We start from the raw sequence: 6,159 nt of genomic DNA, 5'->3' as shown, positions 1-6,159 counted from the left end.
TGTAAATATATTTTTTCCGTCGGCTTTTAAGCGAGCATTCTAAAGTTTGTTAACATTTTAACAGTATTGTTGTAAATCTAATTAAATATTGTTCATAAGTTATGACTTGAAAAGGAAAACTCCGCGGTAACAATAAAGTTCGTATACGAATTTTAACATGCAAATGAAGACTATATTATTAGCTCGTGTATGCGCTACGTCACAATGATAAAATCTTTTGTCACAGCAAATAGGAGATTTACTTGTGCAAACAAACTTTTACCATTTTAGTTTCACGGTGCATTAGCCCTGTCGTTCACAAAAAGTAATCATCTCATAAAAAGGTCGAAACATCCAGTATTCCTATCTTGAATACCGTTGAATCAACCTTTGGATATGTTGCCTGCTTTTTGACCTGGTCTTTTGACAGCTTATATGCATGTGATATGCTACATTACCTCTGATCCCCTTACATTTCCATTTTATTTAGTGTCGCCCATTGTTTTGAACACATCTGCGGATGTTTCAAAAATTCAGAATTTTACCAGTACATGTCTAATGTTGAATTCTGTTTAAGCCGGCACTAGGGGACGTGAACGGTAACTTGCGCTTTCAAGTACCGTTCATGAACAGCCATAATAAAACCGAGCCTGTAACATTTTCAATTTTGCCGTGTTTAGCTTTCTTGTGGAATTCTGTTTTTATCTATTTCATTCATCTAAAAGTTAATAATTACATTTTGTAAATTTTGAATTTTTCTTCAATTTATGAACAATATCCGGTGATTTCCTTCTACAATTATAGCGAAAATATGATACATGTATATAGGCATGTGTTTAAGGCTATTAAAGGATCTCCACTGAGGTCCAGAGTTCTACAAACAATGATTTATATTCGTCATTGTGTCATTTTCGAAATAATAATAATAATAATAATAATAATAATAAAGATTATTCTGGAAAAAAGACGGAGGGAATTACCTCTGTAAACATTTTCACATAAGCAATTAGTGAAGACCTTCATCAATTAGTACAGAAATCTCGGAAAATATTTTCAGTCTAAAAACCTCAGTGTTTTAAGGGGTCTTCATCTCAATCATTTTACTGTAATTTTTCAAAAACAGAACAGCTTTTTGATGTTACCGAGTTGTATATTTCTATTGTTCACCATTTCTAAATGTGTAAATTTAAAATAGTGATAATTTTAAATATTTGAATTCTTATTGAACATTCAAATGATTAGTTCTTGGGACTTCTATTCTAAGAAATAAATGTCAAACTTGAGAAAATGCATGTTATTTATGTTTTACTATCATATGCTTTAAATCAAGACTATTATATTGTCACACCTTTACATCTACATTGTAATTAAGTTTTTCTCTAAGAGATAAAGTTTTTTAAACCGGATTACTTGTTGATGTAACATGTAATCTGCTAATAAAACTACAAGTATCCGTTACTTTAAATGTGTAACTTTTGTTTTCTACTTTTTTTTGTATAGGGATACAAAACACATGATCTTTTATGTTGCTTAAATCTTACTCCCCATTCTGGTTATGGAATCTTCTATGTTGTGCAATATCACTTAAATTGAATATGACTTAAATTGATATATAACTTTTAGTACGTCAGGTTTGAGACCTACATGGCAGAGTGGTTAGGGTCAGCGTCTTCAAATCACTTGTTACTTACCGCTGTGGTTTCGTATCTCTGACTGAACCGTAAAGATCTGATGGAAGGTCGGTGGTTCTATCAGGTGCATGCTCATGCCTGATATAATGTACTAAGATGCACCTTAGAAAAAATTCCTAACGAATATTTTGTTGAATTACATATAAAACACAGATCGGACCATTTATTCGTAGCATGAAAAACAATACAATATAGACTGTGAAATTAATTCAACTTTATCCTGACAATTGAAATTGCAAAACCTAGACATAATCGAATGTATATTGTTAGAAGAATATGAAAACCACGAACTCTTGTTCGTACCCTGGCGTCGACTTAAGCAGGATCGGCTCTTAAACACTTAACAGTAATTTAATCAGACATGATGAAATATTGAATTTTTTGATAACTCCAAGACGATTTACATGCCGACCTTTCAGTCACCACACTTAAAAGTAAAACGTACAGTCCACTTAGCATCGTTTGAACAATACTTGCGTTAGATATTTCTTTGTATGAAATGTTTACAATATGCGTGCGTATACAAATAGCATCATGTAAAAATCTTTTCTATTTATAAAGAGAGATAAAAACATGGTGGTAGAGCCAGAATTATTCATTAAGCAGTGAATTAAGTGAATATAGTAAATAACACTTAAATGTTTTTCTATTAAGCACCTTAAATTCAATCTATTTTCTTTGTGACAAATATTCCTCAAAATAACGTTACTCAAAATAATAATTCCTTGTCATAATGATGATGATATTTACACATTTTAAAAAAAAAACGTTTCTTTTTTTACTGTATACTTGAATGCAAGTATTTTTTTCTGAAAAACTTACATGGATAATAAAATGAAATATAAGATATCTGAACTTTTAAAACTACACAAATTAGACAAAGCACGTGATTATCTTCCGTTTATTATATTTATCTTATATAACAATCAACGAGGAAACATGCATTACCTTATTGTACAAAATTTTATTGTTATACGAACATATGTTATATTTTTTTAATTTACTGCCGAGATTGCAAATAGGCGATACTTTATGTTAAAACCTTTCTACAACTTGAATACGATGGAGAGAAAAATGATATTTTGTGCATTCTTAAATTAATTTTACGAACAAATTTTTCCCGAACAAATCTTGTTTGTTAGGCATATCTTTGAGAATTTATTTATAGTCAATGACTTAAGCATGCATATATCAAGTTTTAAAGAATCATACAGCAAGAAAGTTTAAACGTAATATTCAAAAAATGCATTTGTTTTGGCCTTTGCATTACAAGAAAAAAGTTATTAAGTGGAATGTGGATTTATCTTACACCTGTACGACCGATTTAATAGTTATAGTAGTGCTGCCACGGCTTTTAATCCCATGATGTATGTATATGAGAAACACAATACCTGCAAGTCAAAAACATTTTTGAGAGAGTAATGACAAATGTTAAGTGATTTTCATTCAGAATGATCTATATAAAATAGGAAGTATACAAAATGCACCTGTTTTTTCTATGCTTACTAATTCATCAATTATAGTACTATTGAAAAAGGAAACGTTTGCTTACAGAAATGTATTTTTTTGTTTCCCAGCATCTTTTATATTTAAAGAAAAAAATATAATCCCGAAAGCGACAAACATTTTAAGATATAACTGAAAAATGTAGCTTTTATATGTCTTGTTTCAAGACAGTCAATAGCCATTCAGTTGTTATGTAAATAATAATCTTAATCAAACTTTCAACAAACTAATATTTAGTGAATATTATTAAAATGCCAATAAAATATTTAAAAAAATGATATGAAGCTTTTGATATTGTTAACATGAACCAATGTTTTGTGGTTTTGTGCTTTTGCGACATTTAAGCAAGTGTAAAACATTTATGGAAAACGATTTATTTGTCAAAACTCTTTCATTTGCTTTATCAATGGATGATGTCGTTTATAAAGCTTCATTAATTTCTGCTAGTGACTAAACAAGATGGAACATACAACTTTCAATTTTTTAGATAAAATAGTATACCTTGAAAATAGGTACACACAATGAATAATATTGGTAAGGTGACAAGACGGTCATTAAACGCTTCGAAATTGTAATAAACTGCCAAAAGCAAATGTTTTAATTTTGCCGAAACATAATTTTTACTATCGTTCAGAATTTTCCGCTACTCTCTAGGACAGAGAGCAAATTCTTGTTCTAAACTTGTTCTAAAACTGTGTGATATGTGACTCAGTAACCGAAAATTATATAAACAAATGTCAAAACTATTGTAGGAAACACAGAAATGTTCGGTCGTAAGGTCAATTCTAGAAAGAAATTGTTTTGTACATTCATAGATTAAAAAAGAGCATTTGATACTATATGTAGAGCACATTTGTAGACAAAACTCTGTAGTTATGATATAAATGGAAAATTAATTTTTCAATGTTGTAAAAATAATTTTTAATAATGCTAAGACATGTGTATTTGTAAATGTGACAATTCAGATTATTTTTCATGTACAACTGGCGTTAGACAGGGAGAAAACCTGTCATCTCTATTTAATGATCTAAATGAATATTTCGAAAATGCAAAAATGTAAATGGAGTAACTTTGATTAATGTCACAGTATCCGAATCATATTTTGATTTACAAAATGCCATACACTTATATCAAACGTATTGTGATAGTTGAAAATTAACTGTTAATACATCGAAAACAAAAGTTATTGTATTTTCGAAAGGAAGACCTTTACAATGTAAGTTAGTTATAAGAATAAAAGTTTAGAAAAAGTTGATGAATTTAAATATTCAGGTGTAACATTTATCAGAAGTGGTTGTTTTTGTTAAGGTTAAAACTGATAAAGCTAATCAGGCCATTAAAGCAATGTATTGTCTTATTGAGAAGTCGAAAAAATTGCACTGACCGATAAATATCAAATAGATTTATTCGATAAATTAGTTAAGCCAATATCATACTTGTGTGTGTACTAGGGTCATGATAACAATGCCATACTAGAAAAAAGTTAACCTGAAATATATAAAACATATATTGGGTCTTAAATCAAGCACACCCAACTGTATTGTATAATAGTGAAACGGGTGTCAAGCCGTTACACAATGAGATCAATATAAGAATGATAAGCTTCTTGTCAAAACTTGTTGTACCAAAATATCTTAAACTTTGTATAATATAATGCTTTACATTTTAGTAACAGTGTTAGTGCTAACAAACAAGCATTTAAATGGGTATTACATATACGGCAAATACTTATAAACTGTGGTTTATTGAATATAAGTATGGAATACCCACGAATTTCCTAATCACAAATGGTTAGTTGCTTGTTTTAAACAAAAATTGCCTGACTTATATTTGAATGAGTGGTATTCTATTCTTAGTAATTCTAGTAATTGTAAAAACTACTGATTATTGAAGGAAACGTTCAAATTCGAACCATACTTAGTAAATATACCTCATATCCTGCTTCAAGATATGTTATTAAATTTCGAACCCGTAATGTTAGACTCGAAGCTAGAATTGAACATAACTTTACCAACGAAAGCGTACACTTTGTAACTGTATCGATAGCATTGGTGATGACTTTTCTGAACTAAGAAAAATGCATTCAGACCACAAATATATAGGAAAACCTTATATTATGGTATTTAAATCTGTAACGAATACAGATACAAATCATTATAATAAATACAAGCACTTTTGTATATTTATTAAGGAAATTATTATAAAATTTGATATTAGATAATGTTGCTATCTGATGTACGTCTCAGAATTAATACAACAATGTGTGGCTTGTTATAAAAAATATGTCGAATATTTAACGCTTTTACAACAATTGTTTAAATAACAAAAGTTTATATCATGTTATCTGAGTTTATGACAAAGCTTTGTTACATCATTCTTATTCAATATAAAACATACTGAATACAAAATGTCTCTCACTCGTATGAAAATAAGAGAATTATGTAAATGCGTGTTATATATGCCTCTATAGTTTATTATGTAAATGTGTTATAGCTCATATTGTCATGTTAGTCATGAACTGAGTACTAAGTAAACTTGTAAACTTCTTGTCTAAAATACACTTGTGCATTGGTTTTAGTGAAAACTTGTGTGAGGCATAAATAATAAATAACATATAATTAGTTATAGATAATAAGTTCAATGTAATCACTTATAACAGATTAATACTATAACACATATATTGTTTCATTAAAACATTTGTGATTTGTTTAGACCAAACTTAAAGAAACAAGCAATGAGAAAAAGGTAATCTCAATAACTTAACAGTCAAACTTATTCATGTAAGATGCTGTATGAAAACGTGTTTTCAAATGATTGAAGAAAGTTTGCCTCAAAAGCAATAATAATTGCGCGATGAAATATTTGCGAATAATTTCATTTCGCAAAAATCGCAAATATTTCCACGTCGCAAAATTAAGCGCTTATACAGTAAAAAATGCCCTTTAAGGGCACAGCTATTTAATGAATTATTCGGTATGAGAAA

This window comes from Ruditapes philippinarum, unplaced genomic scaffold (assembly GCF_026571515.1).
Source record: "Ruditapes philippinarum isolate M1 unplaced genomic scaffold, ASM2657151v2 ctg3527_1_1_1_1, whole genome shotgun sequence".
NCBI lineage: Eukaryota > Metazoa > Mollusca > Bivalvia > Venerida > Veneridae > Ruditapes > Ruditapes philippinarum.
The sequence above is the reverse complement of the archived record's forward strand: the minus strand, read 5'-3'. Positions refer to the sequence as shown.